The sequence below is a fragment of the Paroedura picta genome, chromosome 14, assembly GCF_049243985.1.
Source record: "Paroedura picta isolate Pp20150507F chromosome 14, Ppicta_v3.0, whole genome shotgun sequence".
Classification (NCBI taxonomy): domain Eukaryota; kingdom Metazoa; phylum Chordata; class Lepidosauria; order Squamata; family Gekkonidae; genus Paroedura; species Paroedura picta.
Window position 1 is genome coordinate 35,562,890 of NC_135382.1, and position 26,803 is coordinate 35,589,692.

The 26,803-nt window shown below is 47.0% G+C and overlaps 1 long non-coding RNA gene across 8 annotated transcripts; it reads right to left on the reverse strand.

The window, feature by feature from the left end:
* Positions 1-1,515: 1,515 nt before the first annotated feature.
* LOC143823883 (uncharacterized) lies at positions 1,516-26,271 on the reverse strand. Of its 8 annotated transcripts, XR_013226633.1 has the most exons (5): positions 26,114-26,271; positions 16,967-17,154; positions 16,056-16,104; positions 14,809-14,913; positions 1,516-1,924 (listed from the first exon to the last, which is right to left on the reverse strand). It is a non-coding gene; the product is annotated as an uncharacterized LOC143823883 (long non-coding RNA). The 8 variants fall into 8 exon arrangements; XR_013226632.1 differs by lacking the exons at positions 16,056-16,104; positions 16,967-17,154; positions 26,114-26,271 and adding exons at positions 7,173-7,461; positions 21,430-21,714; XR_013226629.1 differs by lacking the exons at positions 16,967-17,154; positions 26,114-26,271 and adding an exon at positions 21,430-21,714.
* Positions 26,272-26,803: the final 532 nt, after the last annotated feature.

Consider the following 26,803-nt stretch of genomic DNA (forward strand, 5'->3'; position numbering starts at 1 on the left):
CCTTTCTATTGAGTTTGGACTCTGAGCTCATGACAATTACATCTTCCTTCATATTTGTAATGGGTTGTAGCTGTTGTAACCTCCTTTAGGAGGTAACGTTGATGTTCATTGCTTGGGGAGGGGGGAGGTTGTAAGGCTGAGCAAAAATACAGCTGCCAGATAAACAACTTGTGACTAGATACATTTCAGTGGGTCCCGTGAAAAATGCCCGTTCCTTGCCGTAGAGCTTAGAGCACAGCTAACTTTGCTTGGTTTTGGACCTGGGTGACTTAAGACAATGTGAAGTTTCTGCCCCACTTAGTGGAAGGGGATGCCAGGAAGGAGGCAGTATTTTGGCATTCGTGACAGTAATATTTATTAGGCAATTTAACTCCAGCAAGTGGTGTTTTTCGTTATATTTGGTCCAGTGCCCAGAGGTTTAATTTATAATAATAAAATATTTCCAAAGTAGCAGCCAAACTCAAGTAGGTTCAAGTTCTGCTTCCTACCGAGGGATTAAAAAAACAACAACACAATGTTTCAGAAGGATTCTTCCAGGCATCGAAGTTATTCATGTCATTCAGGCTGAGAGAGAGATACTTCGACACTTCCAATGAAAAACAGGCCACCACCTAATGAGGGAGGGCTGAAAATACTTCACCATGAGGAAATTCTTCCTCAAATTTAGATGAAACCTCTGTTGCTGTTGTTAATACCCCTTAGTCTTGAGTCCTTTCATCCAATACAACTGACAGTATGTCTGCCCCATCTTCTGCAGGGCATCCCTTTAGGTACTGGAATATTGTTACTCTATGAAATCTAGTTTGTGATTCTTGCTCCCCAATGGCAGCACCATTCTGCCCAAATAGAGAAGGATTGTCCTGCTTTCTGTTGCACTGCAGCGCCACCAGCAGAGGGGGCCAGAGTTGGTATTGCAGCTGCCAGTTTAGCAAGGATCAGGTGACCCAAGAAGCCAATCGAGTGCTATCCTGTTGTATAAACCCCCTGTACCTGCCCACTTCTCTGGCCACTCCTCCCGCCCCAATGCAATTCCATAGACATGGTCTCCAGAAATGCTTTCAGCTTTAGTTTTCAGTCTATTTTAACATCACCACCCATGTATACTATTCCTCTCTGCCTATCAAGTCAAACGTTTCATGAGAGCTTCAAAACAATACGTGCCATCTTCTAGTCGAAGAAGGGAAAAGTCACTTTGTTATTAATTAAACATTTCTTACACATACTCCCAAGGAATCAAAGCAGACCCTTCTGGAAATAAAATAAAGTTTCTGGGTTCCCCCTCCCCCCCTTTACCACGTTGTTCAAGGAATTCTGTTTGTCAGTGACAAATAGAAAGCACTTAGTGTAATTATTGTAGCACCTCACTAAAACTCAGATGCTGGCCGTAGGTGATTGGAGCTATAAAATTTCCAGAATAGAAACAATGAGCCCTGTGAAGCTAATGAAAACAATTGCCAACTTCCTTGCTCCAAAATCTGATTTTTTAACAAGGACTTCATTTCTTCGGGGTAGCCAAAAAACGAACTGTTTATTGGAATCTAAATCAGGTCTCCAGGAAAAACATTATTTTTTTTGTGTGTGAAGAAAATGTAAAAAAAAAGAAAAGAAATCAAACCGTGTTGTACAAATGACAGTATAATTAAACCGTTTCGACAGTTTCAAGCTGTCTTTACAACAGCACAACACAACGGCTCGCTGAGAGAAATGATCAGAGTCAAAGATCTGGTTGTATCTTGGGCTGGAACCAGGGTTGAGATCCGAACTAACCTCTTACTCATCTGTTGAAAAAGGCATTGTATCCTGAGGGCTCCTAAAGTCCCAACATAATGCTGCTGGGGTGTTGTTGGAAGAAGACATTCATAGGCTTGCCACCTGTTCTTCATTTCAAGGAAGAGATCCTTGTTCCTTTATTCCCCCGAAGCACCTGTGGAAAGGAAGAGGGAAGGAGGGTGGGTCCACAGCTCAATGACAGAGCATTTGCTTTTCTGACCTCTGGCATCTACAAGAAAAAGGATGAGCCATTAGATGATATGAAAGACCTCCACCCGAGACCCTGGAGAGTTCTATGTCTTTTCCCCTTCACTGAAACACCCACTCAAATCTCTCCTGGCATTCCAGAGGTGGGCCAGAGGGTTTTATGGCCATGGTTGCTAACCTCCAGGTGAGGCTGGGAGATCTCCGGGGATTGCAACTGGACTCCACACGAAAGATCAGTTCCTCTGAAGAAAACATTTGCTTTGGATGGAGGACTGAATGGCGTTAAACCCTGCTGACTTCCCATCTGTCCCCAAACTCTGTCCTGCCCAGGTTCAACCTCCTCCCTATTTCCAAATCCAGAGTTGACAACTCTATCATGACCAAGTTGAGAGGGTCTAGAATCCAGATCTTCCTGGTCTTATCTAGGTCTTATCTACAACCTCACTTGTTTCTACAGTACCCCTAGTATATCAGGCTTTCTCAGCTTTTTTAGTCAAGAAACCCTTGAAACATTCTTCAGGCTTCAAGATACCCCAGGAGTGGTACGTTCATGCAGAATATGGTTGGGAAGCATCGCTGTGGACATGCCCATCCAGGGCCTCTCCCCTTCCTACCCCTTCAGGTCCATCATTGGCCATTGGGAGTGGGTGAGTCAGCATGACCATACATGGCCATATCACCCAATAAATGTTTAACAAATTCTCTCTCTCTCTCTCTCTCTCTCTCTCTCTCTCTCTCTCTCTCTCTCTCTCTCTCTCTCTATCTATCTATCTATCTATCTATCTATCTATCTAAATTTCCACCCATTCATGAAACCATGGTTGAAGGAGCCTGTTCTAGATCCTTCGTTAGTCATGGGCCCCATTAACTGGGCTGGTGACGAAGGAGTGTTTGAGGCCATTTGGGATTGTTCCTTGGGCATGAGAAGATGTCACAATGAAGCAACAAAATGTGGCCACTGGGTTTACCCACTGAGGGAGGATTAAAAAGTTCCAGGTCTGCATGTCAACGGGGCTAGTCCATTTGCATTCCGAGCAAAACTAGGCGGAAATAAGGTAACCAATCTCTCGCAATGAAACTGCTTAAATTATTGCGGGCTTTAAAAGGAGGATAAGTGCTCTTAAAATACCACGTTTGGGATGGGTGTGAGGGTGGGTGTGGAGGGGGTTGCATTTTAATCATGAGGACACGCAAGTAGGCATCTTTCTACCTGGCTGTGAATCTTTGCACCCCCTCTGAAACCTGTATCCCACCCTCCCAGCAGATAGGTCATTTGAAATCAAAATCCAGGCTACACTGATGCTGAAATTGGGACTTGAAGCTGTTTCTGACACAATCTGTAACTTGGGGCAGTTAACATTTTTTTTCCTGGAAGGGATGCTTTAAAACAAACCGCATCTTAAATGGAATCTACGACAAAGCTGATCCTGCCCTGTGCATTTAAAGTTTAAGGGATTCGGAGGTCTAGGGGAAAGATGAAATGCAAATTATAAAGATAAATGTATGGGGTTATATCGCCCAGCAAAACTTGACTGTTCAGGGAAGTATTTGGCTGAGGAGGAGGGGATACACATTGCCAGTTTTATTTACCATTCTTGCTCGGATGAGAAATGTAACAAAGCTATTCCTGGCTGGAAGATAATGCTGCTTAATTTCTGGGTATCAGATTGCTATTAAAAGTACAGAGATGGGCAATAAAGGGACCGGTCTTTTGGAGATCAAAGGAACTGAAGACCCAGCAAGACGCTGGGTGTTCCCATATCTTCCTCTTCCAAGCATTTTTGTTCAGCAGTAATTTGGGGGCCCAATAAGGATCAGGGCTGAGACAGGGTTTCTCCCGATTTTTCTTCTCTCTACTCATTGACTGTGCGCACTCTTTATTTGAATAATCCTTCTAGAAATTGTAATTCTGTGGAACTCTTTAGCCAAGAAAGAAAGGTCTCTGTGTTTTAAGTGGGGCAAGCTGCTTCTAGTTTAAACTTAGACTGAAATATATCAATGTATTGCAAACTGCACAGTAACTACAAATTAGAAACAACATTCATAGAACATAAACCAAAAACAAAGAGATCATGCGTGTAGCATCACATGCATCATGACAATGCATACGGCAACAAATAAAAGTTACACATACAATAACCACTACAGCCAGGGGTAACCAAACTACGGCTCTTGAGATGTCCATGGGCTGCCATTCCCATGAGCCTCTGTCAGGATACAACTGGCAAAGGCTCGTGGGAATTGTAGTCCATGGACAGCTGGAGATCCCCAGTTTGGCCACCCCTGTTAGACCAAAATATCAATTACACATACAATAACCACTAGACCAGGGGTGGCCGAAATACGACTCTCCAGATGTCTATGAACGATGATTGTTATGAGCCCCTGCCCCAGTTTGGCCCCAGTTAGGCCACCCCTGCACTAGACCAAGTGTGTCAGTTGTCTAAATAATAACAACGCACACTAAAAATATTACATGTCTGTTCCAGGCAAGGCAGGAAATATATGTATCAATGGAACAGTGTCATTCCAAATTATAGTTCCAAATTATATACTGAGGAACCCACACTCAGCAGTGATGACAGCCTGGTACAACCATTCTGCCATTGGCTGTTATGCTATTCACAGTGTCAATCAGAAGTGAAGGGAATGTCCTCCAAAATGTCCTATCCTTAATAGCCTTAATACCACCGATCTCCTCACCCCACGACACAAAATTAATATGCAAATCAAAATACGCCTCCCCCCATTCAAGACAGCCCCGACACCCAACAAAAGACCCACCAGGACAATGTATCCCAGCCACAGGGGAAGAAGCAGCACAGCTGCAGCAGTGACTGCCCAGTTCATGTGGCTGCCATCTTGGAATCTCTCATGCCACAGTACATCTGAGGGATTCTCAAGGTATACTGCTGTACCCCGGTACACTGACTGAAAGCCCCTGTCAGAGTCCGCCTTCCTGGGGAACTGATCTAAGTTCTGGAAGGCAATTTCCAGATTGTAGGTCATTTTTAGGGTTCACCTGTGAAAAGAGTTTACCAGGCTCTAGACACAATTGCGGTTCTGGAATCCAAATTTGTAACTTTTTAAGCTTGGTTGTTTGGTGAGAAAGTTCAGCTTAAAAAAGTGATCCCCTCTCACATTTCTTGTAAATAACATTTCACAAACTTTTTTATTTGGGAGGGAGGGGGGCAGCAAGCATGCTGTTTGTGTGAACTGTTTATTTCACCCACAAAACAGCACAAAGTTAATCGCACTAAGGGTGTTTCTTTCCGTTTCCACGTGTTGACGTGGGTCTCCTTTTCATATCATCCGCGATCCATGCATTTCTTTTATTCCGTTTTTATTCCCTTTGCAACCTAAAATGTACGTGCTCTTAAATTATCGGTGGGGGGGGGGGGAGGAGGAGAAGCTTCTGTTAGGCAAACAGACAATTGTGTGAAATAAAGACCTGTTGGTTTGATTTGCAGGAGGGGGGGGATGGGACAGAAACAATGTTGTTTGAGTGGAATCAGCACGGCTGCAAATTTCCCAGGTTCCCACCATGCGGGGGGAAAAAAATCGTCCAGATAAAAAATGTCAACAGAGCATCTTAGACAAACTACTGTTTATTAATACTGTTTACTGGCCTATCTGGGGACACCAGAGGGGAAAAAGAGACCCTTAACAACTTTGGCTATTTATTAACAAAGTACTATGGAACCTTAATCCCATAAAGATAATAAAGGGTTTTCTTTCTTTTTTTTTTTTTGCTTTGCGTGAGCAACAAAGGGAAGGAATTCTCATTACTTATTAAGATGTGGTACATTCTTTGTATATTGAGTTTCTTTGCAGACTTTGAACTCTTATCCCTCGCCGTTCTATTTTGGAGACAAACATCAAAGCCGCCTGGTCTTAACGGAGCGACTGATGAGTGCATGGCTTTCAGAGAATATTAATGCCCTCTTGAAGAGCAAAGCCGGGAAGGTGGAGTAATCCCCTAAAGAGCCAGTCTTGGGACTCACACTACAGAAACTACAGTAGCATGCTTGATAGATCAGATGCTTAAAAAGATGCAGTGATGCCCAGGTGAAAGGTTGGAGCTGTTGGGTGCTCGGGGGAAGTAGCAAGCAGGTTGATTCAGGACTACACTGGTCTTGCAAGTAGGGTTCCCAACTCCGGGTTGGAAGAGTCCTGGAGATTTGGGGGTAGAGATTGGGGAGGGAGCAGTATGGAGAGGCGAGCTATCTCAGTGGGGTATTATGACATAGACTTCACCTTCCAACGTAGCCATTTTCTCCAGAGAACTATAGAGTCTAGAGATTGATTGCTGTGTGATGGCTGGAGATTTCTTGGGATTACAATTCCTCTCCAGGCAATGGAGAGCACTTCACTTGGAGAACATGGGCACTTTGAAAGAACCTCCCTGTACCCCATTGAAATCCCTCTCCCACCCTGCCCACCTCTGGGTGGTGTTTACACATCTGTTGGTTGATGATTGAGCTCTGAAGAATATCTGGTTGGATTGAAATGCGTCAGGTCCTTAATGTTAAGGTTGTTTGGTTATCTGTAGTGTTTTTTTTGATGCAGTGTGTGTGACACGAAGGGTTTTTGTAGCTCTTCTGCTGTGATTTGAGCATATTGTTTTTCATTGACCTAGTTCAGCACCGTGCCATAAAATGTGTATTTAATATATTTTTTATGATAATGAGTTTCAGATTTCTCAAGCTTTGAGGTTTTGAGCTTGTTTTACAGGTTGGGGATTGTTTCTTTTCCCTTCCCTTCTTGGTTTTCAACTGAGATCAGGTTGTCTGGAGAAAATGGTTTCTTTGAAAGGTAAACTCTAAGGCATTTGCTGGCAGGGGCTCATGGGAATTGAAGTCCATGGACATCTGGAGGAATTGTAGTCCATGATCAGTTTGACTACCCCTGCAAGGAATCATACACCATTGAAGTCCCACTCCTCCCCACACCATGCTCACCTCTGGTCCTACCCCCCCCAAGAAAAATCTCCAGGAATTCCTAACCTGGAGCTGGAACTCTACTTATGAGGGTCATCATAGAGTTGGGGAATGCTCACTGTTTTATGTATTGTTCTCTGTTATGATGTAAACCGCCCTGAGCCTCCGGGGAGGGCGGTATATAAGTATGATAAATAAATAAATAATAAATAAAAGGCATTGAACAAATGATGACTTTCATCGTGGTGGCTGTACCATGGGCCTCCAGGGCTGGCCTTGAGTTCCTTTGACTTTGTTTGATTTCTTCTTGTATTTTATGTGCTCCCCCTTTCAGCTTTGTTTCTCCTCCCCGTTAGAAATGAACGTTTTTCACGGCCGGTGGAAAACAGCAGACAAACGGGTGATCTTGCGGGTTTAATAGAGGAACTTGATGACGATGATGAGTTTTCCTTTCCGCCGCCTTTGGCCATCAAAGCGGAATCGCTTTCAACTCGTCGTTATGGGTCCGATTTGATATGCGCGGGATAGAGGCATTTTCCGGGGGCTACACGAGATGGGAAAGAGAAACTGCATATTTGTTACCGAGGAAAACCCAGCCGTGAAAAGTATTACCTGCATTTACAGTCCTTGTAAGCTTATTTCAGTACAAAAAAAAGGGAAAGAAGGGAAAAGAAAAGAAGGAGAAAAATGTTTGAGTGACCCAAAGAGATACCGGTCCCCAACCTTTCTGAGCCTGCAGTCACCGTAGGAATTCTCACACAAAATGGCTGCCGTGGAAGGCAGAGCTAGCCACAAAATGGCCGCCACCGCTTATTTTCAGCCACACAGTGAAGATTCTTGTGCTGCTGCCATAGCAACCTTTTAAAAAACCTACCCAGTTGATCAAATCTCCAGTGGTCAAACAGAATGGCCACCACCATGGGGACAACCCCCGTGGAGTCACAGGCATCGCCGTGAAATTATACCCACTTTCCCAACCTTCTTGATCTTCTAAAGAGCAATGCTAATCTTAAAGGGGGTTGATAATGCAAGACACACCTTTGAATCAGGAGGCCACTGAAAAAGAACCAGCCTCTCTATCTAAGGGCTGCTACCTGGAGAGGTTCAGTAGTAGAACTGTGCTTTGTAGGAGACGTGTCAGGTTCAATCCTTGATTTACAACTGATGCCCTGACTGAGATTAGTTTCCCTTAGAGAAAATAGCTATTTTGGAGAACTGACTCTGTGGAATTATATTCCATTAAGGTCCCTCCTGTCTCCAAAGAGAAGGTGGAATTGCATAGTGGATAATCTGGAAAACTAGGGTGGATTCCCCACTTCTCCTCATGAAGCCAGCCGGGTGGCCTTGGGCCAGTCACAGTTCTCTCAGAGCTCTCTCAGCCCCCACCTACTTCACAACAGAGGGTCTGTTGTGAGGAGGGCACAGGAAGGCAATTGTAAGCCGCTTTGAGACCCATGAGGCCTGCTGGGTGCCATTGGGCCAGTCACAGTTCTCTCAGAGCTCTCTCAGCCTCATCTACCTCAGAGCGTTCTATTGTGGGGAGAGGAAGAGAGGCGAAAGCGGGGCATAAAAACCAACTCTTCTTCAAACCGTCTGTTCTCCCCAGGCTCTACCACTAAAGCTCGTGGAATCTCCCGGTCCTGAGCTGGCAACTCAAAGGGGTCTATTAAGAAATAAGGCCCATATTATTCAGTCTAGCACTGCAGTTAAAATCTCCGCTCTGCTGCAGTCCAGAGAGGCCCTGGCTCCGGTCCCCTCCCTCCCTCCCTTTTTCTGTTCTACTGAACATGTTATCTTGCTGAAATGGGGAAAGAGAGAGAGAACCCAGCAAGGTAAACAAAGCTACATTCTGCTGTCAGGTTTCCTTGTTTCCAAAGCTCTTTGAGTCAGTCAGAAAGACTGATGTGTCAGAAGGATATCAATCACATCCCAGTTTTGTTTTCTGCCGAATGAAACAAAGTGTGCCGTGGCCTTGAATAGAAATGCTCCCATCTCATTAATTTCAGACAGTTACTGCAAAGCTTCGGCAAGCAGAAAAGCCCGAAAAGGACCACATATGTTGGGAGATACTTCAGCAGGGGCGCCAGTCAGAACAGACCACCTTAGCTGGGGAGGGGGGGCTCCAGGTACTGTCCTGGGGGAGCACACCTTGGGTAACAGGCCTTCCTAAGTCCACTGCTATGTAGGGTGGCCACCAGGGCTGAGTTATCCTTGGGGCGCAGTGAGCACAGAGCCTCTGGCCGACGGTACTTTTAGGGGGCTACGAGAATCTTGTAATTTCTTTTAAACACAGTCGGGTTTCCCCCCCTCCCAAACTTTTAGGGTCGAAGAAAACATTTTAATTTTTTCCCCCTCAAATGATTAAAAACGAAAAGTTTAGGGTTCACAAAAATCTATTCAACACCGCCTTGGCTCTCTGATGGATGATTTTGGGAAGGCGCTATACTGGTGGTATCATAGCATCACTGGCAACTCAAGAAGATCACCTGGAAGTGACGTCATTCCGTAGAGGGCGATACCCTAGCAGTTTGGGGCAGAAGCTAGAGCATCCCCTGACGCAATGATGTCACTTCCAGGTCATGCCATAGCGTTAGCAGGGGGTTGGACTAGATGACCGTGGAGGTTCCAGGGTACTCTCATACTTTGCCTATAAGTATGAACTGCTTACTTCTATGCCATGACATTGTATCTGATGAAGTATGTGAAAGCTCATACCTTGAATTAAATGTGGTTGGTCTTAAAAATGCTACACGTTTGACCTGGAGGTACCTTCCAACTCTACGATTCTAAGCTAGAATTCTATTTGCAGGAAGGTTTCTTACCCGAAGGAAGGGTCAGAGCTGGAACCTACCATCTGCTGCCTGAAGTGTTCCAGTCCGTTCTACCACCTAAACCAGAGGTAGTCAAACTGCAGCCCTCCAGATGTCCATGGACTACAATTCCCAGGAGCCCCTGCCAGCGTTCGCTGACCTAAACATTCCATTCCTATCCCTTTCTTCTCCTGCTGCCTTCTTCCTTGACCAAATCAAAACCAAACACTGTACCATAGCATCCATCCATCCCTCTCATTCATTTCCTTTTCCTTTTCTCACTTTGCTGGTTCTTCAAGGGTCAAAGCCAAGACTGTCTTTTTTGTGCGTGCATCGTTCTGAAATATGCCATGCGCACTGCTGGCACTATGCACACTATGCACTGGTACAACAACATAGACATGAAACATCTTGCACATTTTTTGGGCAACGGGGAAGGGGGGGAAGGCTCTCCCTTTTCTCTGTGCCACAGCTTCTGCGCCCGTCTCTCCTGCAGCAGATTAAAATCGCTGGCAAATGTGGTTTATTCTAATAAACACTTTCTTTCTCTCTCTCTCTCTATTTTTTTTGGCAGAAATGCATTCAGTGGCAACATGGGCCACAGGATGATTTACAAAACTGTCATTGTCATATGGTGTTAATTTGATAGCTCGTTTCAAGTGACATCTGCGAGAAACAGTTGGACATGCTTCGGCTTTTGCATTAATTAACTCAAGTTTCTAATTAATTATGCAAAGCTGAAAACAAACAAATAAAAATAGAGCGGAAAATAATAGCTAAAAACCACAGATAAGGTGCTCTTCAACACCTCGCTTCAGTCACTGATACCCATTGGGATGGCTTTGGTTTCCACAGGCACTGGATTTTTGTGATCCGCTGTGATGCACCCGGGGCATTTCGTTGGCAGAAGTGCCATTTTTCCGACACCCCCCCTTTGATTCTAGCAGACTTCAAGAACACCTTATCCCCCCGCCCACTGATGCCAAAGGATTTTAGTGGCCTTGCGGGGTGCCTTAGGATGGCCAGATCCTGCCTGACAACCGCTGGGGGGTGAGGGGATTATTCGGAGAAAGAGGAAGACCCAGGCCCTGTCCCTGGTGTCCCACAGGAAGTGACATCACCACGCTGTGAGCTCACTGCGAAGCTCTGATATTTTGGAGGGAAACTCTATGGTAAGAATGGCTTCCACCACAGAGTCTCACTTCCCGTGCAATGCCAGCGAGGTGGCCTGGGCCTTCCTCTTCCTTTTAGTAAACCCCCCTGCCTGCCAGTTGAACAGGGGCTGGGGGCAAGGGCTGGCAACCTTAGCATGGAGCACTGTAGTCCCGTCAGATTGGATATAATTTTTCAAACCAACAAAATACAGAATTGTCAGTAACTGCAAAGTCAGGTGCCCTGTCCAGCTTGCCTTCCTCTGCGACAGTATCGGCTGCGGTGCCATTACCCGGGTCCGAATAATAAGCAGGTTGCATTCTCTTCTGGTCCAATGGGAAGTGTAATCATTTCCCGCAACACCTTGTAATCTTCATAATCACGTCTAGACCAAGCGGCTTGGCCAACTTCTTCTATACACAGAGCCCGCCTTTCTCTCTAATTTCGCCCTGATTCTCTTTAATGAGAAAGCTTTGTTTCGAGCCCAGCTCAAGAGGAATCTATTTCCCCCGAGAACCCTTTTTAAGTTTGCACGCTCTTTGCGGTGGGGTTTCCTAAAGCAGAGCATTGGGCATAAGGGGTCAGTACTTGGATGGGAGATGGCGCAGGGAGAACCTGTGGCATTTTGCCAGGGAGAAAGAACCTCAATTCCCTTTCCTCCTAGGAGCTATGTAAGGGGTTTCCCCCTGCTTTAGGGAGCTGCTGGTACTTCCATGACATCACCAGCCATTGCTCCAATGGCGACCCTTCTCTCAGACCTTTTTGCGTGCCCAATAACCAACAAACATCACACTACTGACAGCATCAAAGAGGGCTCTAACAAGCATGTTTCGAAGGGCTCTAGTGGAAACGGGGCATACAGAAATGAGCAAGCCCTGAATTTGGAAATTCTGTTGTGAATCTAGGAGTGACCAAGTGCATGCTTGAAAGCTCAGGGGTGAGCAAATCCTTAACTTCTGCTTCACAAGCAAGGGTTGGCTCGCCTCTCAGCTGCATGCTCATACACTAAAGCAGGGGTAGTCAAACTGCGGCCCTCCAGATATACGTGCATGTATTCGCTGGCAGGGGCTCGTGGGAATTGTAGTCCATGGACATCTGGAGGGCCGCAGTTTGACTACCCCTGCACTAACACATTCCGGTCATTTGTGCCGCATCTTGATAGTGTTGATATATCGCCTGGGGCTTCTGTTCCACTTCCGTGCTGGCTCATGGCAGAAGCAATGGTGCCGTATCATTCAATGTGGCAGAATGGGATAAAAGTTTCCCAAAAGATGCTCTTTCCCCGTTATGAGCGAGCAGTGCTCCAACATCACAGCAGTGCTTGTGTTACCTACGAGGAAATCTAAGTCCACTGGCTTAATTCCGCACACACTGCATCTTCTTTCATCTGTCCGAGGATTTGCATATTCTTCCTCTGATTAGCTGGTAATTAAACTAAGTATGCACGTATCTACAGTCATTGCCCTGTAACCTCGAGGGCCATCTGGATCCGGACGACAATTCATCGTATCTTTCCTTCTTCATTCCGCAGCTTAGCAGAAATAGCTATTGTTCACAGAGAAGGCAATCTCCAAACTGTGATGTTCAGTCAGTTGCTTCAGGGTCCCCGCAAAAACTGACTCATTTAACAGTGCACTGTTATGTCCTTCTAAGCCCTGGGATTTCAGCTGACTTTGAAGGGTGTAATGCTGTTTAGGAATTTGCTGTAAATATGCCTATCATTCTTTATTGTATATAATTTAGTATTCATGACAAGCCAGTGGATTTGATCTATTGTACATACATATGTTATGGGCCATGAAGTAGCAACAGACTCATGGTGACCCCAGCAAGGGGGTTTCAAGGCAAGTGAGAAGAGGAGGTGGTTGGCCGTTGCCTTCCTCTGCAGAGTCTTCCTTGGTGGTCTCCCAAACAAATACCATCTTTAGCAAGGCCACCTCGAAGCCTGTGAGAAGCAGAGGTGGTTTGCCATTAGCTTCTTCTACAGAGTCTTCCTTGGGGGTCTCCCATCCATGTAATGACCCAGCAAGGGTCTTTCAAGGCAAAGGAGAAGCAGAAATGGTTGGCTATTGACTTCCACCGCAGTCTTCCTTGGCAGTCTCCTGTCCAAGTAATGACCCCATTTAGGTTCTGAGACCTGACAAGGTTGAGCTGTACCATGTTGCCTTCTCTCCTGGTGCACTTTAGAGAGCTTTATAATGGCGAGGGGCCATAATGTGTCACATAGAAGAAAGGGGTTTCATTCCTGACCCTGACATCACCCTGACATAGAACCTTGAGCTCTCAGTTAAAGGATTGCAGTCTACAGGTATTGGGAGAAGGCCCCTTTCCTCTCAGAACATCAGAGAACCCCTGTAGGTTATGGCGGATAACACAAGGACCAATGTCTTGACTTGGTACGAGGGAGGTTCAAATACATTCAAGGATACAAGGGGAGCAACCTGGAATATACATGCTGGGAAATTGCAAGGTGGCGGTAGGGGAGATAGCATGATGGGTGCGCCCATGAAAACAATGGTCCCTCAGACCATTAAACAAGATCTCCTCCGTGGAATCTTTAAAGTGACTCAGATTTCGCTCGGAGGACATTTCTCTTTGGCAAGGAGCCACGTTCTCCGGTTCGGAGCTGTGCTTTCCATTCATTAGGATCAAATAAAGGAAATATATTGCCTCTTTCTCCTGTCTTTTCTGCTGCTTCTTCTGTTTTGTTTGCAAGCCTTCCTCCTCCCGAGGAGTTCAAGCAGCAAACAGCCGTATGAAGGATGGTAGTCCGCTTGGTTTTGGCAGGCAGTACTTCATGCAAGTTTCATGACCGCATTTACTTTTAATTGATCCTGCAGCTATGCGCCCCTTATGGAGTGTTTTAAATCAATGTCAGCCATAAAGTGGTACTAAATTGTGCGACATTCTTCCACCCCTCCCTTCGTTGCAGTTAAAGATAACTTATTTATGAGGGCAGAAAGAATACCAAGAGGGCATGGGTGTAAATATGATTTAAATATATATATATATTCCTGACTTCTTTTTTGTTTCTTTCTTTCTTGTGTAGATCCACCAATATAATCGTTGGGAGTTCCTTACCTTGATGACTATGTCGGTAGTTTACAGCAGGGAAGAAAGGGCGGACCGAAGGAAGCTCTTCATTACTCAATGAGTAATGTGGAGTTCCTTGCCTGTGGCTGTAGTGATGGTCCTCAACAATTCTTTCTCTCCCTCTCTCTCTCTATTTTTTTGTTGTCAAGTCGCAGCTGACATACGGCAACCCTGTAGGGTTTTCAAGGCAAGAGATGATCAGGGGTCTTTTGCCATCGCCTGCCTCTTCATCACAACCCTGGTCTTCCTTGGTGGTCTCCCATCCAAGAACTAACCAGTCGCTGGCCCTGATTAGCAGCTGAAATCTGATGAGATCTGATTAGCCTGGGCCATCCAGGTCAGGACCATGAGTTAGGGCTGCCAGTCCTCAGGTGGGACCCAGGGATCCCCCAGTTTTACAACTCATCTCCTGGCAGTAGAGATCAGTTCCCATGTAGCTTGTCTCCAGGCTAAAGAGACCATGGCTGCTTTGAAGGGTAGACTCCACAGAATCATACTCCACTGAGGTCCCTCCCTGCCCCAAATCCTATCCACCCCCAGCTCCACTCATAAAGTCTCCAGGTATCTCCCGATCCAGAGCTGGCAACCTGATCTTGAGACGACTAAGATGAGTTCCCCTGGAGAAAATGGCTGCTTTGGAAGGGTGGATATTCTACTCCACTGAGCTCCCTCCTTGCCCCAAATCTCAATTGCTCCTTTCTCCACCCCCAAAGTCTCCAGGTATTTCTCAGCCCAGGGCTGATAACCCTATACCCATTGGGGATGAACAGAGTACAAATGAATTACATAAAATAAATTCATAAATAAAGGATACAATGTTTTAAATGCACGAATACCTTTGAGGAATTATGAATGTGCCATGTGTTATGATGGGTCCATAGTGATACTTTGCCTGCAGGACAATCCCAGGACTGTCCCTGGACGTCTCTGGGAAAAGGTTTCTAGGAAAAAGTGGAGAGAAGAAACATTGTCAGAATAGCTCAAACGGGGACAGATGGACCATAGCAGAAGACGGTAGTCTTCAAGTTCACCAGCCTTGGGAATCCATTTGTATCCTCCAGGCAGTAACCACTGAGCATAAAAGAGAAATATCTATATTCTTGCCATGGTTTCCTGCCTTCTACCCTGCAACCTTAGATTCGTTTATCAATTACCTGGTTAAAGGAGGAATCAAGAGAACATATGGTAGTATTAATGACATCTTATTATGCAGCTGCAGGAAACCTGACGCACCCGAGTATCTTCCATCTCGTATTACTCAAGTATGTAAGACACCGATATATAATTCATGCATGCATTATAATGAAGTGTAGGAAAAGAATGCTCTGTAATCTTCGAAACATTTACATTTCCTCTCTCCCCTCCCCTCCCCACTTTTTCTTTTTCGTGGGAAGTCAGAGAAGAGTCTGGTGGAAACCTCAACCTCCCAGTGAAGCTGCAGATCCTTCAGAGGTTCTTAGGCCAGAAAACCATGGTAGGTTGGATAGTGCGTGAGGAGAAGACATAAAGAGGTTGGAGGACCTCAGGCGGTTGGACTGGGAAGACCTGGAAGGACAATCTGGGATTTGCCAGGCCAAGATCTCAGTATAAGGCTGTTTCACCAAGAGTAGTCTAGTGGATAAGAGTAGTATGTGTAGAATGGTACTGGCTAGATATCAAGAAAAGATTTACTTTTTCATTCAGAGTAGTTCAGCAGTGGAATGGGTTGCCTATGGAGGTGGTAAGCTCCCCCTCACTGGCAGTCTTCAAGCAGCAGCTGAATAGATACGTATCATGATCTGTGAGAACCACTATAAGGGCTGTGACTAGCCCAAGGTCATCCAGCTGGCTGCATGTAGAAGAGCAGGGAATTAAGCCCAGCTTGCTAGATTAGAAGCTGCCGCTCTTAACTGCTACACCATGCTGGCTCTCCCTGTTCAAAAGTCCACCTGCAGGAATTCGCTCCAAATACTCAATAGACCAACCTCATGCGTTACGCGAGAAGAGGCGGCCATGGATTTTTTAAGAATTAGATTTGGTTGAATTTTAAAACTGGATCTTTGATTTTAAAGCCGATATTATACTTAATTACTGTGCATTTTACCTCTGTTTCAAGCCGCCTTGAGTCCTCTGGGGAACGGTGGGGTAGAAACCTAAAAATAAATACATAAATGGGTCTGAGTCATCATGGTGAGGTTGACCTCCATATTCAGAGGGGTGGTGTAACTCAGATTAACAGTGGTCGGGGAAGGCCCCACCAGGGGAAAGCATTGGTCTACATGCCCTACGGATTGGCTTTTTGGAAGTATTTGTCTGCCTCCTTCAGCTGCTAGAGGGGTTGCTCCGATCTAGCAGGGACAACGTCTACCGTGAAATGTACTCTCAGCTATGTGAAGAGCACTGAATCACAATGCCTTCCGCTCCCAGTTCTGCTCCATGTCACATTAAAAGGGCTTTGTTATTATGCCTTTCTCCCCCTTCAACAATACGAGTTGATAGTTGGAAATATGTCTTTTGGGAAAGTGACACAGAGATGAAATTCAGCTGCCAGACTGGAAGTTTGATCTCGTTTGGAAAGCAAAATATATTAGAGCAGTGATCGGGGAGGAAGGAAATATAGATGTCAACCTGGTGACACGGAGCAATCTATTTTGCCGGGTGCTTGTATTTTCCTCCGGATTTTTTTTTTTTTTGTATTTCTCGGGAAAGGGGCAACAAAAGGATTGTGCTCGCTGCTAATTAATGACAAGCTGGTAAAAGCATCTATTCATTGTTCCATTTATTTCTTCAGTTTCCAGCCGTTAACAGCCCTGTTCTGGAATGAATCAATGTCATTTGCACAATGCAGACACCTCTATTGTTTCTTTATCATCCCTGTATTTTCATAAATCGGAGGTGTTGATCCCTTAATGGCTTCATCCCCTGAGCTCCCAAATGTGCACAGAACGGGAATCTGCTCCCCCCCCCCCGTCAATAACTGGTGTGTATGCAGACATATCTGTAAAATATATTTACCTTTGGAGAGGAATGGAAATCCTTGCTAGGCTCCAGGTTTAACACACTTGTTTTGTGTCAGACGAATGACTCAAAGTTTTGTAGGAGTTAGAGGACTGTCAGACACTATCTCCTTTTCTCTTTTTGACACATGCAAAGGATTATCAGTGTTCGCAGGTTGCATCTTACCCCTTCCTTCCACAATGAGTCTGAAAATGCACACAAATAATCTGCCTTCTATGGAGTGAGGTTAGCCCTGTCAACTTTGATCTCCACCAGGGTCTCAGGTGGAGATATTTGGAGTCACCTGCTATCTAGTCCTTTAAGCTAGAGTTGCCAGGGATCGAACCTGGGACCTACTGTATGAAAAGAACATTCTCCACCAGGGAGCTGAGACCCCTCCCAAAACTGTTGAGAACTTATAGAAGCAGCAATGAATCCCAAGAGGAGAGTGGATGTGTGATTACCCCATTAAAAAAAAAAAACTTCTCTTGAATGAAAGCAGGACACCTAACACATTTTTATCTTGTCTTTTGTTCAAGAAATTCAAGAAGCAAAAGTGGTTCTTTCTTGCTCTGTTTTATCTTTGTAACAACTTTCTAAAATAGAGTAGATTTGTAAACTGGGCTGAATCTGCACGGAGCTTTTATTCCAATCCCAGGTCGATTCAATCCCTGCTGTCTACACTGAATTCGATTTCCATTTTGATTTTGGGTGATTTAAATTTCCCTCTGCTTAGAAGGGTGACGACACCTCCAACAGTCCCCTAAAGTTGCTAAGGAGTGATGGATTTTTGTGGGGGGGGGAATACCACCAACTTTGTCAGCAATGTTTTCACTGTGTTCCTGTCATATGTTGCCAGATTCAAATTGGAATACTCCTGGAGAGATGGACTATAATTCTGGGGGGTCCCCAGGACCCACCTGGAGATTGGCATCCCTACCCAGAATGAGATACTTGAGAGTCCAGTGGAGGTAGAGGAGGAGAGAGAAGGGGAGAGTTGAAGGGCAGAGAAGGTGTACCAAGTAGATCTCTTCTTTCTCCAGTAACTAAAATGAAGTCAAGGAAACTCCTGTTGTTTCCAGGGATCTTCTGGAGTGGACCGGGCATAATGACCTTCCTGAAAGAGACAATGGAATGGCACCTGCCTTACTACGTCCGTGGCTAGAGGGTATGAGTGTACCCATTCTAGCAAAGGTCTATCACCTTCTAGTGGTTTCACTGCTCCTGGACTGGATGTTAAAGATCCCTTCCCATCACACATCCATATGCCATCTCCCTCTATCCCACAGGCTCTTCCTGGCCTTTGGCTCTGACTTCCTCAGGGCAGGGAAGACCGCAGAGGCTGGGCCGTCTCATAATTCCAAGTTTCTCTTCTGCTTCCTTGTTGAATTGCCCGATGGCCCTTCCCTCCTCAAGTTGGCTTTGCCAGTTCACAAGAGCTCATGTTGGCCCCCAGCTTTTGCCAATGTCAATGCAAGGAGATCGCTGTTTGGGGCACGATGCCCAGACCCAGAGTCTGGAACATGGTTTGGGGTTGTCCAGGTCCTGAGGCTATTGCTAAGCTCAGGGATCCTAGTCCAACATTCTAACCACTACACCAGACAGATGAACGCACAACGCTCCTGATGAGCTGGAATAGAATCATGGAGTTGGAAGGGATCTCCAGGGTCATCTAGTCTAAACCCCTCCTGCAGAATGCTGGGAACTCACCTCTCTCAGCTTGTTGGCCGAGCCCCGCCCTGCACGAAGGTGATACAGTCAGAGCAAGGAGTAAAGACAAGTCTTGTAGCATGCTTGGGAGAGAGGCCAACTGTTCCAATAAATGGATTCCCCAATGGGCTTGCGTGGAGGAGCGGTCTTGTGAGCAGCTCAGGCGAGGGCTGCAAACTCCTGCACACAGCAGGCAAACAGCCGGAGAGAAGGCTCTGCCGTGGCTTGGACGGCCTAGCCTTTTGTTTAGGCCGACACTTTGACTTTTGCTAATCGCCCATTGTTCTAGTTGGAAGAGTCCAATTAAGGGACCGGGAGGATCGCCTGACACATCCCATTGATCTGACGCAAAGAGGTCACCCGAAATACCACCGCATTAGGAAGCAATAAGCAGGAATTAGAGGTGTACCAAGAGACTCCCCATTAGAGGCGAGCAAAAAGGCCAAGTCACAATTAACCGGGGTTAGAGAAAAATTATTTTGTAATCTTCCCAACTGTGAAACATCTGCTGTGACTAAACAAACGCCGGGGAGGGGCTGGCTGGAATGCCCGCGTGGTCCGAGGGGAAGGCGGCGAGCCGGCAGAAGCGGATTTCAGCGGGAGGAAGACGGGAGAGCCGCCGGGAGAGAGAGAAAATTGCCCCATTTCCTCCTGCACTCGAAGCTCAAGGTTTCTTCCTCTCTTTTGTAGTTTGAAAAAAGAGAAAGAATTCCTGCCAAATGCTATTGTGAATTTCTCTATTCAGGTGTCAAAAGCAGTGATCGGAGATGATTCCCAGAAGGAATTTGAATGGGTGGCGATTAACCATTTCCTGGTTGCTTGACAGGTCTCCATTTCTCCTGGCATCTCTTGTCCTGCCTTCCGGGTTGGAAGTAGCCATAGCAGCAGGTCGCTGGTTCAGGGGCAACAAATCGTTTTGTGACAACAGATGCCATAAAAGCAATGACCGGAGCTTCGTTTCTGCCGGGGCTAAGCCGTGATCAACTCCAGCATCTGCCACAGATGCCAGGACTCACCCCTGGTATGCAGGAAATTGAAAGGCCCCTTGAGCAGGCAAAAGGTCCAATTCTCCAAGCTGGAATTAGCAAAATCTGCAGTGTGCATCACTGAGCAGAGTGTAAAGATTGTCCTGCAGGGGGCATCACAGGAGATGTGGGTTTTGCATAGTTAGATCAAGAACTTCCCGATATTTTTTAGACCCAAAAGGCCCTGGTTCTGCCTGAGGCTAGTGAAATCCCCTTTGGGGCCGGAGACACTGGGTGGATTTTTGCCCAGTGGACTTCCCTGGCAGTGCAGGGCAGCTTGGGTAGCTAAAAGCCTCTAATCTGGAGGACCCGGTTTGATTTCCCTGCTTCTCCTCCATGTGAAACCTGCTGGGTGACCTTGGGCTGGTCCCAGCTCTCCCATTCAGCATCACCCACCTTGCAGGGGGTCTGTTGTGGGAAGAGGAAGGGTAGATGATTGAAGTCACCCATGACCACTGTTTCCCCCCTTTTTGAAACATATAAGGTCTGTCTGGCGACCTCGGTCCAGTCCCAGTTCTCTCAGAGCTCTCTCAGTCTCACTTTCCTCCCAGGGTGTCTGTTGTAGGGGAACTGACCTTGGGCCAGTCCCAGTTCTCTCAGAGCTCTCTCAGTCTCACTTTCCTCCCAGGGTGTCTGTTGTAGGGGAACTGACCTTGAGCCAGTCCCAGTTCTCTCAGAGCTCTCTCAGCCTCACCTACCTCCCGGGATGTCTTTTGTGGGACGACTGACCTTGGGCCAGTCCCAGTTCTCTCAGAGCCCTCTCAGCCTCACCCTCTTCACAGGGGGTCTGCTGTCGGGAGAGGAAGGGTGGGCGATCGTAAGCCGCAAAAAAGCGGGGTACTAAAAACCAGCTCTCCTTCTTCATCCTCCGAAGCCATTGCTGGCCACGATGGCTTGGCGCCCATTTTGGCAAGCGGCGTAAAGCAGCCAGCAGCTCGGGTTGTCAGAGAGTCATGCCCAGAGGGGCAGTTAGGGTCGAGAGATGGCGAGGTGAGTGACAGGGAGCCCGAACACCCCATGAGCCACTTGAGCAGAGAGTGTCCACATAAATATCCAAGCCGGCAAGGGGGGTGTGTGTATATCTTATGCTGATGCGCCCATACATTACCCACTAAGTGTTTAGTCATCCCGTTGGACCATCTCTGCAATCCATTCCTCTGCGTACGGAGAGTGGCGGCCGGGGATGGAGCTCGAGGAACACGGGGGTGTGTTTCCTGCCGCCTTTCCTATCCCCACATCTATCATTCATGATGCTCTCCGCGAGCATCGCCATAAAGGTTTCAGCCCAGCCCGGGGACTGCGGACGCTCCTGCTCCTCGCGCACGGAATCGAAATGCGGCCCACTCTCCCCCTCGTACATCACGGCTCCGAGACGGTTTGGGCCATGATATTATCCAAATATTATTAAAACTTTGAACCCTGTCCTCATAAATTAGGGCCAAATGGCTCCGGAGTCGTTAGGCCAGGAGGATGTATGGGTTCTAGCTGCTTGGGAGCAATTATGTTCTTAAAAGGAAGCGTGGCTGAGCATTCGGCTGGCTTTAAGAGAGAGGCAGAGAGACGGGGGGGGGAGTGGGAGACGGAGAGGGAGAGAGAAAAGGGTGCTCGCATTTGTTAACAGCTCTCGGCGCAATGCACAGCCCCGTGCGCGCAGGTCAAACCAACCTTACAGCAGGACAATTATCTGCCCGGAGAGACCAAACATCTGTTCTCGAGCACATGGAGGCACTGCTGCAGTATGCTCACCGTCTCGTCCACTTCATGCGCTTGGCTGACGGTAACCTACTTCAAACGCTTGGCTCAGGCTACGCAGCATCCCCCGTTCGGATCCTGACTTCAGACAGAGGGCTTTGGGAAACGTGTGGTTCCTCTCCGGAAACTCCCCCATTGCACTGTTATTTCTTGTCTTGCGCACAGGCCGGCCGGTGTAACATCTGAGCTGCGCCCGGGTTCCTCCCCCCCAAGCCCCAACAGGCCGCTCTTGGGCCGTTCGTTTTTGCTACATGCTTCCGCCTTCATAAGTTACCAGCTGAAGGATATCGCAGAGATAAAGTGCAGGGCTAAACCACAAGGTCACTCAGCTCTTGGTGCTCGGGAAACAAATCTTCCCCGGCGTTTTTGCATTTCTCGCAGCTGAAAAGTCTGAGACGGGGCTGGTTTCCTGCAACGTCCAGACGTGTAAAAAGATTTATCGGGAGCATCCTTTACAAAAAAGGGGAGGCGTGCGTTGCAAAACCATAAAACGAATCTGTAGGTCGACCTGTCCAGTTGGAGTTCCCAACTTTCATATGGAGGCCTGTAATTCCCTTCCGACTACAAATATCGATTTCTCGGGAAGGTGAGGTCTATGGCATTCTAACCTGCTCAGGTGCCGCCTTCAGCCCACCCGCCCCTCCCCAAATCTCCAGGAACTTCCCACCCCAAAGTTGGCAAGCCTACAGAAAAGAGATACGAGTCACAACCTGGTGGGTTTAGATCAGTAGCCAAGACAATTACTCAGTAGGGATGCCAGTCCCCTGGTGTTCGGTTCTGGAGGCAAGCAGGGAGGAAGTGGGCTCAAAGGAGCAGGAAGTCTCCAAATGAGCTAATCAGGAAACAGGAGGAGAGTATGTGAAAAATATCAGGAAGTTCCTATTTTAACTATGCTTAAATACACATCTCCTCTGGCGCCCCCTGTAAGGTAGTTTTCCTATCTTTTTGAATCATGCATACTACAGATCTTGCAGATTCAGATACTTTGTTTGGAGGAGGGCAGAACAATGCTTCTGCTGGGGCAGGGTATCCAGGAGTCCAAACCTGGCCCCTTCCTGTGGTATCTGTCAGGGCCTCCATCACTCAACAGGTCTCAGCAGAAAACATCTTTTGGCAAAATGGCTGACGGGGGGGGATAGCATTCCCCACTTGCTTAAGGGCTCCCCCAAATGCTCTTCTTCAGAACCAGGTTGAGGTAGCGGTTAAGAGCGGCAGCCTCTAATCCGGAGAATCGGGTTTGATTCCAGACTCCTCCTCCATATCCAGCTAGCTGGCTGACCTTGGGCCGGTCACAGTTCTCTCAGAGCTCTCTCGGCCCCACCTACCTCATTGGCTATCTGTTGTGGAGAGAGGAAGGAAAGGTGATTGTAAGTCGCTTTGAGACTCCTTCGCGTAGTAAAAAGCCGGGTACAAAAAAGCCAGCTCTTGTTCTTCTTCTAGGTTCGGGAGCTATTTTCAATCCGTTCGAGGACCTCTATCGATCTGAGCGGGGTTGTTTTCTTCCTGGGATGAACGTGAGCGAAGAAAGCCCGTGCTTCTGTCAAAGAGACGGCAGACTTCCCGCGACAGATAATTCACTCCAAAGGAGGAGATTCTGAATTGCGAGCTATTCACTCCTTGGCTAATAGATCTAATGGTAATAGACAACAGCTCTCTCCCTCTCCCTCCCCCCCTCCCCAGATAGAAACTGCAGGTATACTTGACACTCGTTGTCACAGGGCACAACAAGTGTTCTAAAACAGACTAGTCAGCCAGTGACAGGAGTGTCAAGGGGAGAAATTAGATCTTTCTGATCTGTCTTAAGGTTTCCTCCAACAACCCCTCCCCCCACCCCCCAACGGTAGAAACAGTTCTAGAAAAATGTGCTCAGCGGAAAAGCTGCAGAACGAGAAAACCTCCCAAGAATATCTCCCCCTTGCCTGAAAAATGTACAGATTTGTATAGCTGCAAGCTTTACGAAAAACAAGCAAAAATATCAGATTTTTCTAGTTTAAGAGGAAACAAATTGATGCCCCTCTCCCAGCCACCCAAGCGAGAAAAAATTAAGCTGGTTATTATATTATGTCATATTTATATACCGCCCTCCCCGAAGGCTCATTTTGTAGAAGAGAAGCGTAGAGTTGGAAGGGACTTCCAGGGTCATCTAGTCCAACCCCCTGCAGAATGCAGGGAATTCACACAGAGACCCCAATTCCATGCCCAGATGATGCCCTCCCCCCAAACAAAACCAGAATCCCTGGCCAGGAAATTCACCTTCTGATACCAAAGTGGCGATTGGCATTCCCTTGGGCATGCCAGAAAGGGCCACAAGAGCCAAGAACCGACACAATCCTTTCTACCCACCCACTCACCATCTACCTAAGTTCGCAGAATCAGAATTGTCTCCCGAAAGAATTTGGACGTCTCTGGTGACGGTTACGTGGTTGGCATGTGAAAATATGGTTCCATGCCAGAAATGCTGCACCGATCCAAAGATCTGCAAAATACAAGCCTGCACGTTTTGAAAGCGTCCACATTCAAAAAACAAACGCACACAAACATTTTCTGGGGTATGCCCATGCCCTTTGAAAGCGAAAGGCAGAAAACTGGTGCCTTCGGTGGACATTTTCGGTAATATTCCCTGAGAAGTTACGAAGGTTCTGCACCAACAGAGCAAGCCTACGAGCAAGGAAGTGCAGGGTAGATATGCAGAGGTAGGCAATGGCAAACCACCCCTGTATATCTTCTGCCTTGACCTGGATGGCCCCAACTAGAAGCTAAGCAAGGTCGGCCCTGGTTAGTCCTTGGATATGAGACCACCAAGAAAGTCCAGAGCTGCTACGGAGAGGCAGTCAATGGCAAACCACCTTGGTATATCATTTGCCCTGACCTGGATGGGCCAAACTAGCTCAACCTTCTCAGATCTCGGAAGCTCAGCCCTGGTTGGTACTTGGATGGGGGACCACCAAGAAAGTCCAAGGTTGCTCCGGAGAGGCAGGAAATGACAAGCCACCTCTGGACATCTCTCATTTTGAAAACCTTGCGGGGTCATCCTAAGTCAGCTGGGCCTTGACAGCACCCCCCTTTCCCCCCACACACACACCAGTTGCTAGTTTCTGTATTGATGCCGTGGAAATGGATAATAATTAAGACGGGCCTTTGAACGATCTCTCCGGTGCCCTGCTTCGTCTCAAGGTGGCCACCCCGCCGGGGGCTCCGTCACGTCAGTCACAAGACCCCCATCCTTGAGAGAACATCTGTTAAGCAGCAGGTGGCTCCTTTGTCTATCTTTTGGCTACTTGATAATATATGATCTAATCTCCGTCTCTATCTCTGCAACGCCTTTGTGTAAGTGACAGAGACTGATCGAAGCCATCCTTCAACGAGGAGGAAAAATGACTTCCCTCTGTGCGCTGACTGCTCCTTCCAATCGGCCTCAGCCATCCGTCATAAAGTTTCACAGCCCTCGTTTGCCGTTTCCGTACAGCGCTGGTGGGACCGCTGAATCCACTGTCTACTTCTGCTGCCATCTCTCCCTGGACGCTCAGATTCTCTTGGTTTGAGAATCAAATCCCCCGACGTATTTCCTGTGGATGATCTCTAGCTGTAGTGGTTAAGTGTGGTGGCCTCTAATCTGGAGTTCTGAGTTTGATTCCCCACTCTTCCACGTGCAGCCAGCTGGGTGACCTTGGGCCACTCACAGTTCTCTCAGAGCTCTCTTGGCCCTACCTGCCTTACAGGATGTCTGTTGCGGGGAGAGGAAAAGAAGACGATTGTAGGCTGCTTTGAGACTCCTCTGGGTAGTAAAAAGTAGGGTAGAAAAAAAACCAAACAAACCCTCTCTTCTTCCTCTGCTTCTTACAGCTGAATTCCAGACTCAAAAAAATAGTTCCCCTGGAAGAAATGACAGCTTTGCAAGGTGGGATTTATGACTTCATACCCTGGTTATGTAGGGTTTCCAGCTCTTGGTTGGGCGAGATCCAGGGAGAAGCCTCAGTAGAATCTGTTGGAATATGAAAGATCTGTCGTGTGCATGATTCAAAAAGATATGAAGAATATCCTACAGGGGGCATCAGAGGAGATATGTAGTTAGCATAGTTAGATAGTAGGAACATCCTGGTATTTTTCAAATAGTCTCCTCCAGCTTCCTGATTGGCTCATTTGGAGACTTCCTGCTCCTTGGAGCACACTTCCTCTCCGCTTTAACTCCAGAACAGAGCAGGACTGTGAGATGGGGCTCCTCTCTCTGTGCAAAGCTGTTTTTCTTCTAAATTTAATTCTTAATTTAATATGAACTATATTTCAGGCTTTTAATATTAATTATTGCTTCTTTTCCTGTTGCTGTGCTGACAACTGTTCCCTGTCCTGCGCCTTTGAGGAAGTGCAACATATAATGGCATTATTATTGTTGTTATTAACAACAACAACCACTGTTCTATTCTTTTAAGCAGTTTGGTCTTCTGTTCCCTTTGCATATGCAAACTCTGCCACTGGAACCCACCCTCTAGGAGAACTGAACTTGGCTGTCTGGATCAATTGTAATATCAGGGTATGTCTGGTGCCTGATCCACTTTCCCCAGGGGCTGCCCCCTAGTCTCCCGGAACTGCCACTTCCAGATTTGGCCTCCCTACCTTTTATCCAAGAGGCGATGCCAGGGACTAACCTAGGCACCTTCTGCATAATGACCCACGCCCCTACCTGCATCGCTTTCTGGTGTCCATCACAGGCTAACTTGCAGAAGAATCCCCTTCCTGGACAACACCCCTTCCTCTTCATCACCCTGCGGAACATTTGGGAAGAGATTTCTGGTAAGGGCCTGCTGGAAGCATTTCTCTGTGCGTGTTGCTTTTGCAAGGGCTCTAATACAGGGGTGATTCTGCCACTGCATTATTTGCGAACGTTCTTCTGTTCAGGTGGGGTGGGGCGTAGCAGGGGAGGGGAAAAGCGAGCGGGTTGGAGCCAATTTGTAATAAGCAAGAGCAGTTTGACCCAGATTAAAAGATACAATTAGTCTGTCTGAATAGTAAACCTAAAAAGTACTACTTAGCCCACGAGTTATTGTTTTATGACAAAGGAAGACGTCCTGGCAGAACAATAAAACCACAGATAAGAACCTTGCAATTTACTCCAAACACAACCGAGAAATCCTGTAGGGCGCAGTAAGGCGATACTCCCTCCCAAGGAAAGAGATCTCATAGACATAAAATTTTATTCCCCCTCTAATGAACATGCTTTTGTCTCCATCGGGGTGGGCAGCAGGTGGCTCTTGGCCTGGATGAAGGCCCCAGGGCAACTTTATGAGGCATTGTTGGCCCAGCCAAAATTGGCTTCAAATCTACATACACAATCTCTCTCTCTCTCTCTCTCTCTCTCTCTTTTGGAATTTGT